This window comes from Euphorbia lathyris, chromosome 6 (assembly GCF_963576675.1).
Source record: "Euphorbia lathyris chromosome 6, ddEupLath1.1, whole genome shotgun sequence".
Classification (NCBI taxonomy): Eukaryota; Viridiplantae; Streptophyta; class Magnoliopsida; order Malpighiales; family Euphorbiaceae; genus Euphorbia; species Euphorbia lathyris.
The window spans coordinates 43,338,230-43,350,626 of record NC_088915.1 but is presented as its reverse complement, the minus strand read 5'-3'; the positions used below and the strand labels follow the sequence as shown (position 1 = coordinate 43,350,626).

The 12,397-nt window shown below is 34.1% G+C and overlaps 1 non-coding gene across 1 annotated transcript; it reads left to right on the top strand.

Moving 5' to 3' along the window:
- Positions 1–4,922: 4,922 nt before the first annotated feature.
- Positions 4,923–5,029, top strand: LOC136234350 (small nucleolar RNA R71). The gene has a single exon (XR_010691237.1). It is a non-coding gene; the product is annotated as a small nucleolar RNA R71 (small nucleolar RNA).
- The last annotated feature ends 7,368 nt before the right edge of the window (positions 5,030–12,397 follow it).

Genomic DNA, 12,397 nt, shown 5'->3' with positions numbered 1-12,397 from the left:
TCTCGGCCGAGAATATAAATTCTCGGTAAGTTCAGAAATTTCTTACCTGTTTGGACAATTCTGAAAATGTGAATTCTCAACTGAGAATTCCAAATTCTCGGCTGAGAATCACTAAATTCCTCCTAATACGAACTAATGACCTAAAATGAAAATAAAAGCATGACTTAAACTTATTTTTATGCATCTAAATCTTAATATAAAGTCTATTAATAATTAAAAATCATAAAATTGGCATGTGTAAAAATTTAAACTAAATAAAAAATCATTAAACTAAATTAAAACTAACAAAACAAAACAAAATAAAATAAAAATAAAGCACATTAGATTTAAATGAATTAATCTTCAGAAAAATGCGTTACGAACGCAATTTCTTTGTTTGAAGCATTTTCGTAATAGATTTTGCATCCATTACCGTTATCTTTGAAACGAACTCCGTCAGGTCCTTCAAGTTCTAAAGAGCCATAGTCAAATACTTTAATGACTAGATATGGTCCTGTCCATCTGGACTTAAGTTTACTTGGAAATAAACGGAGTCGTGAATTAAATAACAACACCTTGTCCCCAATGTTAAAGCTTTTGACTTTAATCTTGGCGTCGTGCCATTTCTTCACTTTTTCTTTATATATTTTCGCATTTTTGTAAGATAGATGACGTAACTCATCTAACTCATTTAAGTTGAGCAAACGTTTCTTACCTGCTTGTTGTAAATTAAAGTTAAGTTCCCTAATAGCCCAATAGGCTTTGTGTTCTAATTCGACTGGCAAATGACATGCCTTCCCATAAACTAATCGGTATGGCATCATTCCTATTGGTGTTTTAAATGCAGTACGGTATGCCCATAATGCATTGTTGAGTTTACAAGACCAATCTTTTCTTGAAGACGAAACTGTTTTCTCTAGAATCCATTTGAGTTCTCTATTTGATATCTCTGCCTGACCATTCGATTAAGGATGGTATGGCATTGACACGCGGTGGCGTACTCCATATTTTTTCATAAGTATATCAAAGGTTCGGTTTATGAAATGGGTATCGCCATCACTTACAATGACTCTAGGACAACCAAATCTACAAAATATATCTTCAAGAAAACCAACAACAACTTTAGAATCGTTCGTCGGGGTTGCAATTGCTTCAACCCACTTCGAAACATAATCTACGGCGACTAATATGTAAGTTTTACCAAAAGAAGGGGGAAAAGGTCCCATGAAATCTATTCCCCACATGTCGAAGACTTCAACTTCTAACATGTTCGTGAGGGGCATCTCATCTTTCCTGCCTAAATTCCCTGTTCTTTGGCACTTGTCACAACGAATAATAAATGAACGGACGGCACTCATCTTTCCTTGTCCCCCATACAAGCTAGAATGGCATTCTGACATTATAGACTCATATTCATTTTCACTAACGCATCTCCTAATTATCCCGTCACCACAAGTTCTAAACAAGAAAGGATCTTCCCAAAAATACTGTTTAATGTCAAAAAAGAATTTATCTTTTGGTGGAAATTTAATCCTTCCGGAACAATGTTGGCTGCGAGATAATTTGCAATATCCGCATACCATGGCGACATGACACTTTTTATTTGATAGAGATATTCATCCGGGAAATCATCTCGTATACCGATAGTCTCACCTATAGGACCGTTTTCATCTTCGATTCGTGATAGATGATCGGCGACAAGGTTTTCTACTCCCTTTTTGTCTTTAATTTCTATATCAAATTCTTGTAACAATAAAACCCATCTAATTAGACGTGGTTTTGCATCTTTCTTAGCAAATAAATAAATATCTTAAAGCTGTGTGATCAATATAAATAATAAATTTCGAACCTAACAAGTATGACCTAAATTTATCACATGCAAAAACTACAGCTAACATTTCCTTCTCGGTTGTGGTGTAGTTTAATTGTGCACCGGACAGTGTGTGACTTGCATAATAAATGACATGAAGTTTCTAATCCTTCCTTTGACCTAAAACACATCCGACGGCTAAGTCACTTGCATCACACATGACTTCAAAAGGTAAATCCCAATCGGGTTTAGCAATAATAGGTGCACTGACTAAAGCTGTTTTCAATGTTTCGAAGGATTTAACGCAATCTTCATTGAAATCAAAGGTCGAATCTTTCATAAGTAAATTAGTAAGTGGTTTGGAAATTACAGAGAAGTTTTTAATAAATCTCCTGTAAAAACCTGCATGTCCTAAAAATGACCTTACTCCTTTAACAATAGTTGGAGGGGGTAATTTTTCTATCACTGAAGTTTTTGCTCTATCCACTTCTAATCCCTTTTCAGATATTTTATGACCTAAAACAATTCCCTCGTCAACCATGAAATGACATTTTTCCCAATTTAATACTAAATTCGTTTCTTCACACCTAGACAAAACTTTATCCAAGTTCTGTAAGAATGAATCGAAAGAATCTCCATAAACGGAAAAATCATCCATAAAAACTTCCATGATATCTTCAATGAAATCATTAAAAATCGCAGTCATACAACGTTGAAATGTCGCTGGTGCGTTACATAGACCAAAGGGCATTCTCCTATATGCAAATGTTCCATAAGGACATGTGAAGGTTGTTTTGTCTTGGTCATCCGGGTAAATATATATTTGAAAGAATCCAGAGTAGCCATCTAGAAAACAATAGAAAGCATGACCAACTATTCGTTCGATCATCTGATCAATGAAAGGTAGAGGAAAATGGTCTTTCCTAGTTGCTTTATTAAGGTTCCTGTAATCAATACAAACCCTCCAACCGGTGGTGGTTCGTGTAGGTATTAATTCACCTTCGTCATTCCTTACAATAGTTATGCCTCCTTTTTTAGGTACACAGTGGACTGGACTAACCCATTCACTATCCGAAATAGGATAAATGATTCCATTGTCTAGAAGTTTAGTAATCTCGTTTTTTACTACTTCTTTCATATTCGGATTTAAGCGTCTTTGCCTATCCGCTTTAGGTGGCTTATCTTCTTTTAAGTGAATTTTGTGCATTACAATACTAGGATTAATTCCTTTTAAGTCTGAAATTTGTCATCCCATACTTCCTATTCTATTTCTAACAACTTCCTTTAATTTTTCTTCTTGAACCTGTGTTAGCTTGTTAGAGATAATTATAGGTAGAGAATCGCCTTCGCCTAAGAAAGCGTACCTCAAATGGTTTGGTAATTCTTTAAGTTCTAATTTAGGTGGAATTACAATTGAAGGCGGAACTGGTCCATCTTCTCGAATCAAAGGCTCTGGGTCCTTATCTTCTAATTCTTCACTCATTATAGGTTCTATTATTTCTTCTTTTTGAATAATGTCATTAACACATTCTTCAACTAAATCAAGTTTCATACAAGCGAAATCCTCCATAGGATATTTCATTGCTTGGTTCATATCAAACTCGATCTTATCGTCTCCTATTCTCAAAACTACTTTCCTTTCCGACACATCAACTAGAGCATGTCCCGTGTTCATGAACGGTCAACCAAAGATTAGTGGATAATTAACGTCATATGCAAAATCTAATATAACGAAATCGGTAGGAAAAATAAATTTGTCAACTTTAACTAAAACATCCTCGATTATACCATATGGTCTTTTAGTGGTTTGGTCCGCTAATTGCAAAACCATATTGGTACGTTTGATATCTTCTTCTAAGTCTAACTTATTAAAAATAGATAATGGTATCAAGTTTATGCTTGCTCCTAAATCACAAAGACAACTTGGGAATTCAATATCTCCCAACTTACAAGGAATGGTAAAACATCCGAGATCTTTGAGTTTAGTGGGAAAATTACTTGACACAATTGAACTACAATCTTCAGTTAGCGAAATGGATGAAATTCCTTCCCAACTGATTTTCTTTGAAATTAAATCTTTTAGGAATTTACCATAATTGGGAATTTGCGTAATCGCATTCATAAACGTTAAATTAATATGCAAATTTTTAAGTTTGTCTAAAAATGTTAAAAGTTGTTTGTCATAGTCTTTATTTCGGACTTTGTGTGGAAAAGGTGGTTTGGGTACAAAAGTTTTTGTACTTGAGTCAATTGGTGTATCTTTTTGGTTTGATGTATCTTCTTTGGATTTTGGTAAATCAGTTCCTGGTAAAGTTGAATTTCCGGGCATCTCCGGACCTAAGTAATTTTTCCCTGAGCGAAGAGTGATAGCCTTTACATGCTCTTTTGGATTTTCTTCCGTATGGCTGGGAAGACTTCCCTCTTTGCGAGATGGAATTGATTTAGCGAGTTGTCCAATTTGAACCTCCAAATTATGGATGCTAGGTGATTGGTTTTTAATAAGCTGATCGAATTTATTCTCGATCCGTTTAAAACCATCGTCGTGATTACTTATTTTTCCGCTCATAGCATCAATAAATTTGTCGATCTTAGAAGATAAAGTGCTAATCGTATCTCTTGATTGATTTTGATAATTAGTGGTACGATTTTGATTAGCATTTGTATTATTATTATCTCTCCAGTTAAAGTTAGGATGATTTCTCCATCCAGGATTATATGTATTGGAATAAGGGTTATTAGTTTCGTTTTTCCCTTGGACAAAATTTACCTGTTCAATTTCGCTCATACCTTCATAATCCACATCCGTTTGGATTGGCTTACCATTAGGATCGCATGGTGCCATAAACCTATCAATTTTGTGCGATAAGGCAGAAAATTGGCTTGCAACATCGCAACTAGATCAAGATTCGCTATACCTTTAACTGATGATGTAGTTGAGGATGATGGTTTCGCCACTGGTATATGTCCACGCTCCGCGGGCCACATACTACTGTTGATTGCCATTTCCTCCAAAAGTTCTCTTGCTTGGGCCGATGTTTTCTTCATGAATAACCCTCCAGACATAGCATCTAATGAACCTCTAGTTGTAGGATTCAATCCATTATAAAATGTTTGCATTAAAAGTTCAGCGGGCAGTTGGTGGTGTGGGCATAAATGTTGAAGTTCTTTAAAACATTCCCAAGCCTCATAAAGAGTTTCATTATCATTTTGAGAAAAAGATGTTAACTGTTTTATGACTCTTGCGGTTTTTGCTAAAGGAAAATATTTTGATAAAAATGCTTGGGCTAATTACTCTCAAGTTTCAAATGTTGCGACTGGCATAGAAGTTAACCATTCTTTGGCTCGATCCTTCAAAGTAAAAGGAAAAAGGCGAAGTTTGATTGCTTCCGCAGTCACATCTGTTATTTTGAAAGTGTCACAAATTTCTAAGAAATTTGTCAAATGGGTGTTAGGATTTTCGTTAAGGCAACCCGAAAAATGTTATGTTATTTTGCAACATATTAAGCAATGCTGACTTAATTTCAAATTGGTTTGCATTTATTTGGGGTCTAACTATGCTCTTTGTTACACCGGTCACTCCTGGCCTAGCGTAATCCATAAGTGTAGCCATAATTTCTGGCTCAGTAACTCTGGTTTTTATTGGAGTCTTGTTTTTGTTTTTGTTTTTCTTGTTTTTCTTGTTCTTTTTAACCGTTTTTTCAATTTCTAGGTCTAGCGGGTTTGGTGGAATGCCTGAACTTCGAGAACTGCGCATGAACTTGGAATTTCGCACGAACCGAAACTACCTTCAAAACAGAATTTGAAAAATAAATAAATTAGTAATTTGAAATAAATAAAATATAAAAGTTTGAATAAGTATAAATAAACCTAGATTCGAAACAAAACATGAAAAATCTAAATTTTTGTCAAAAATTTTGGCGATTCCCCGGCAACGGCGCCAAAAACTTGTTGAGCGATTTCCGCAAGTGCACGGTATACGCTTGTAGTAATAAAAGATATCGATCCCACAGGGAACGCTTTTTAACAAAAACTTATTTTGAATCAGTTAGATTTACTTTTAGGGTTTATAATATGGAAAATCGTTTAATTGGATTTGGTTTTGAAATAGCTAGAGTAAGAATTAGATTAGAGTATAACGAATGTTAGAAATCTCTTCTGATTTAAGGATAAATTTACAAAACAGAAACGTTTAGTTCTTTAGAAAAGTAAACAAATGTATTCGTTTGCATTAAGCAAAGAAAACAACTTTAAACTTTGCATAAATTATAACAATGAAATAAACGTCGATTCCTCTAATTGTAAGGCTTTGAACTGCAGTAAATCCTCCTACGGTCGGGTTAGATTGCTACCTTAACCAAATTGATACTCTACTGATGATATCAATTTGCCTAAGTGTTCAACAAAGTTTCCTTGTAAAGATTTTGAATTTAACTACGTTTTAATGAAAACACCAGAACTCACTTTGGATCATTTACCAAAGTGCTACATAAAAATCTATCAAATAGAATGAACTTTATTAGATGAAATATGAATTTGATACAAGTTTACAGAGAACAAGAAGCATGGAAACTTTCGACGACTTGCAAGTGAACGAGTTGTCAATCCTTTCCTTGGGTTTCGTTAGAGTTTGTCAGACTCCGGGGCGGATCTTCTACTAAATCTTCTCACTGTAACTTCGTAATAGAGATACGGTCGGCTACTACCAAAATGTGAACTAATATGAACAAATCTAAAAGCTACTGTGTTTGTAATTATTTAATAAACAATGTGTGTACATCATATTACTTTTTACAGAATCGAACTTCTAACTCTGAATCGCTTGACTCAGAATTCCTGCATTAATTCTATACTAATCTTCTCCTCAATTTTCTATATCTCCAACTCTCCATCAACTCTTTATTTATAGATATTGAAGAGTCGTGATTGAAGTGTCGTGTCCGTTGTGAAGGGTCGTATCCTCTGCGAAGAGAGGTTTCTATCGACCCGAACGAACGCGTTTCGTCGAAAACGAATGTGTATGAATAGCTCTCCAGGAATTTCTGAACTTGCCGAGAATGTAAATTCTCGGCCGAGAATGGGGGAGCAAATATTTTAGCCTTCGAAATGTCAAGGGGAGAAGCTAGCGATGCGTGTCACGACCGAGAATGGAGGATTCTCGGTCGCGACACGGAGTAATTTCCGTTGTCTTTGACTTCGTCCTCGTCCTCGTTTTGGCGTGTTTGATCTTCGTCGTCTTTAACTCCTTTTGTAGGGCTTTTATTCTGTTTTTAACCTCTTTTCGTTCCTATTTGGATTTTACCAAATATTTAGGTACCTTACAAGAAAGAAACATATTCGAAAGTAAAAGTATTCTAAACAAGTATAAATAGCATGAATTCGAAGAAAACTGATCTAAATATTAATGATAATTTTGGTATATTTTGGGCTTAACAATATTACAAGTCCAAATATCTTTTTTGGTCATCTCATCCACAAATTTTTGTTGATTCTCCCCTTGCAATTTCCACCACTTAATTTTAGTCTCCACTTGTGGTGTTCATTTTCTTATACATTTCCTACTTCGAAAATCAAGCACCACTACTCTATGTTGGGTTGTCGTACTCTCACCAGGGATCACCTTACAATCTATATAACTCGTTCTCCAAGCACTCCTTACTAAGAAGAAGTCAATTTGGCTCGCATTACCGCCACTTCTATAAGTCACTAAGTGGGATGTTCTCTTCATAAACCATGTGTTCATAATACTCAAGTCATAGGCTGATGCGAATTCCAAAATATCATTTCCTGCTTCATTCTTATTTCCAAAACCATACCCTCCATGAACACTCTCAAACTTATCTCGCCTAGAACCCACGTGTCCATTGAGATCACCCCTAGTACCATCTTTTCATCCCTAGGAACCTGTTGCACCACTTTCTCTAAGTCTTCCCAAAAAGCTTGTCTTATAGAGACATCTAATCCTATTTGTGGCGCATATGCACTGATGATGTTCACAACCCCATCCACTATCACTAGCTTAACACTCATAATTCTATCGCTCTTCCTAGACACCACTACTACATCATCAATATACTCCCAATCAATAAGAATACCTACTCCATTTCTACCCTTATCCTTTTCTGAGTACCAAAGCTTATAACCCCAAGGAGTTATCTCTCTAGCCTTGGCTCCAACCCACTTGGTTTCTTGTAGACACATTATATTTATTCTCCTCCTCTTCATAACATCTACAATTTCGACTAATCTTCTTGTCAAAGAACCTATGTTCCATGTCCCAAAGCGTAACCTACTACCTTTACCCCTACCCCTACCATTACCGTGGACTAGCTTATTTACCCGCAACCCTTGCATATTTGACACCACCCCCGGGTCCTGGGGTGGCGCGCCGCTTCGGGGCGATGACCTAGCAACCCTTGCACATTTATCACTACACCCGGGTCTAGGAAGTGCAACGCGTCGCTGAGTAGGGAACGCCCCCACGATATTTATATTATGGTTCGTGTCATAAGATGTGGCTAAGTTTTCCACTGGCCGCCACAAACCTACCGCAACCCTCCTCCTTTATCCGGACTTGGGACCGGCTGTAAAGGCCACCAAGTGACCCTCACAGACGGAGTTTTTTTTTATATATCTTTATCTTTTTTATTTTTTACAATATAATATATATATAGTTGGCCGGGAACAAGAAATCAATATGCATTTGATTCTAATTTATAGAATATTATTCAAGGGAAACAAGATCTAAGACTTAAAGGTATAAAATCTCCTACAATTTAGTAAAATACTCTTTCAAGTTTTTAAAATGTGAAGTGCAATTGAACGAATTAATAAAAGAGATTAAATGTTTTCCTGCTGGAATTTAATTATATATATCGAAGAAAAAAAGATTACAAAATGGGAATATTCTTGGACTTGTATATACATGAACCGGAACACTTAATTATTGCATCATATATTAATTATATGCTATTAATGATGCATCCTCTAATGAATCACGGGACTGTACATGTATTAATTTCATAATGTATGTTATATGAAGGCACCTTCTTCATAATTTATAATATTCAACCAATAAAAAATCATCCATACCAATATTCATTTATTGGAAAATAATTATGTTATTGTTAAAAAATAAAAATAAACAAATCACATCAATCAATTAATTATATGAAACTACATGGAAATTGGTGCTATATTGGGCCTAATGTTATGTTATTGGTGCTATTTTAAACGTGAAGTCTAAATTAGTACTTTCCTAATAATCTTAGACCTATTTTGATATATTGTCTTTCTTTTTATAAACAATTATTTTTAGATAATGCACTAAGACTTTCTCAGAGATGCTCTAATATATTAAGCGTTTTTTATAAATTAGTCCATTTTTTATATAAAGTTTAAGAATTTTTATATATGTAAAGTTTTTATGATATTGTAATAAAAAAATTATATAAATTTATTATAGACGTCCGGAGTAGTAAAGCCGTTAGATTCAACCAACAAGGTCGTCTTTTATCTAAACACGTGGGCCAATAGAAATATTTCCATATTCTTCTTAGTGGGGATGACAATGGGTATGGTATCCACAGATACTGTTAATCACAAACCCTTGCCCGTTTATTTTTTCATTACTCATATTTGTCCCATTACTCGGTATACTTTATGGATCTCATACTCGTCCCATTTAAATCACGGTATCTTTACCCGTTAAAAATCAATACATAACACAAAAAGTATTACAAATTTAGCAAAAGATAAATTTAATAAACCATCAATAAATAACTCATCTACAAATTTGACAAATATTTCAAATTCAAAAATTCTAATTCAACCTTAATCAATAAAAATAAATTGCTTTAGTAGTTAAAGTAATTTGATGAAAGTCATATATATAGCGGGTACCGGGTAACGGATACCTGATGAGGTATTTCCATACTCATACATGGATAATGTTTTTTTAGCTTGTACCCATCTCATACCCTTTTATACAGGCTACTGGTAATCTTATTAGAATCGGGTAGTGTCGGGTACCTACGAGTAGAATATACATTTCCATCGCTACTATTCAGACTAAATCCCACCATATTCGTCTTGAATCAAGGATGTCCAAAATGGGTAGAATCCAACTTACCTAAACTGTCTTCTAAGGACTCCTAGGACGGTAATTCCTATAAATATGCCTAAATAGCACACAATCAAGGTACATATTCACATTCTCTATAATTACTTTCAAATTGCTTAATACTGCATCGTATATATCACTAACTTAGACATCAGAGTGGGATCATCCATCAACAATCTCTCTCTAACCATCTTTCCATCTTATTTCAAGCATCTAAAAGACCACGTCGATCACTAGAGTATTAAGTTCACATAATCCTTAATATTAAATTGGTGCGGTAAATGTGGATTGAACAACGAAAACGACCATCTCTCAATAACAGGAAAACAATTACATCTCTGCTTCCTCTCAACAACTTCATCCTTTTTGAGATATCACCAACAATCTCATCCTTTTCATCCAAGTTCTATTGATTCTGTTGATAAAGAATTCAAGGACTGAATCACCAAGTAGCTCTTGTACACTATGGGAACTATGCAACAAGCCACCGAACAGGTCGTAATGAGGCCATCCAACTAGCAAAAATCCAAAACTCCACCACATGTCCCACTGGAAAAAAAAACACGGACCTAAACACCCAGTAAGAAGAAATATATCTCCAAGGTCTGTTAAGGATAGTATGAGAGGGAGACCCCATAATACATACCCTCATACTCCAGTAAGCGGAAGAAAATGGTCGTTGTCGTTCTTATCTTCATATAGTGAGAGCAGTTGGAAGGAATCCTTCGGAGATGATCAATCCCCCCTATCGTTTCCACGAGTACAAATTTATTTTTGTAATTTTTATTTTATAATATTCAACGCTAAAAATTAAGTACTTAAATATTCCATATTTAGTTTTCAGTTTTACCAAATACTATTTTAGTTATTTTTAAACTTTTTATTCAAATACAATATTTATTTTTATTATCCAACAAAAGATTTTCTTGTGCCAACAGTTAATAATGGATGTATTATATAATAAACTATGATGGCCCTATATATTTCAAAACTATATCAACTCTCATACACTTTGACAAGAGCACAATATTAAACTTGAAAAAATATGTATTCGCTTACAGTAATATGAAATTAAAAATAATTTATATTTTCTTTCAATTTTTTCCATTAACATTAAAATTAAAGTTAAAATTAAAATGCATAATGATGTTTATAAGTCAAAATCTAGAAGTTATAAGTCATTCTTCCAAAAAAAAAAATCTAAGTCATCGTATAATAAACCTATATATAAAAGTTTTTCAAACAAAAAAAAAATCAAAACCTATATATAATTAATTATTTAGCAAAACAATATATTTTATGATTATTAGTCAAATTATTATAATAATACATGTTTCAAAGGTAAGAAGTTGTAATTCGAACTCATCCTACAACAATAAAAAATTTATAAAAATTCATATATATTATTTAAGATATTATTTTGTACTTAAATAAATAAAGGGTATGAAAAAATTTATTCAATTTTCTATATTTAAATACCAATAGCGTTAGAATATAAAAACAAACATTAAAATCTAAATTAAATTCCTAATAATTTTGGTTTTGTTTTGTTTTTTTTTTTTTTTGAAAGAAAGGTACTTCATTGATTAAGTAGAAAAATCGACATCAGAGATAGCTAATGCTCTACAAGAGGCAGAAGCATTTAGCCAAAACGAAGGACTAGCATTAAAACGGGAAGCTCGAGCTAGGCTATGACGACACCGTTTGTTTGTATAGGAATAAAAGAGATTCTATCAATCCTTACATGGTCAGAAATTGCCTTACATTCTGTTAGCTACCCATGTAAAGCAAATATTTTACATTGAGGACCCCTTGGATCCTGAATGGTCCATTGTCGTGACCTGCCCGGATAAATATATCAAATGTGATGACGAAGATGAAGATGACGTAGTTGATGATGATTATTGTGATGATGAGAACAACATGATCTTTGATGAACAGCCACTGAATGTGCCTAGCTACGATGATGTTGACGACGATTGTACAGTTTCATATGCCAAACCAGGAGATGAAGCAATATGGATTGATAATCGAAATTATTATGAAGTTGTTTATGTGTTTGTTCTTCAATACCATGTATTTCAAACTAGATTTATTTCGTATTTTGTACACTTGTTGGAATAAATGTTGTTTGGTGAAATAAATGTGATTTATTTGAGTTATTGTGTGTTTGTTATAATCTGATGATATATGTATTGTTTGCAAGTATATTTAATTGTTTGTAATAATGATGTTCTAACCGAGGTATTGGAAAATCCAGAACACATTGGCAGAGTTAGAGGAGCAGGTGCTGTGAAGCTGGTAGTATTCTTCAAGCTACTGGGTCAGAAGAGGGGACAAAAGAAGCAAGCTAATGAGTTGCAAGAATTGCTTGCAAAAGAAAGGGAAAAGTGGGAGGAAGAGGCAAAGGAAACATGATGAAGAAGTGAAGAAGTTGCATGAGATGTATCAAGAGGAGTTAAAAAAAATATGAAGAGAAAATGGGCCAA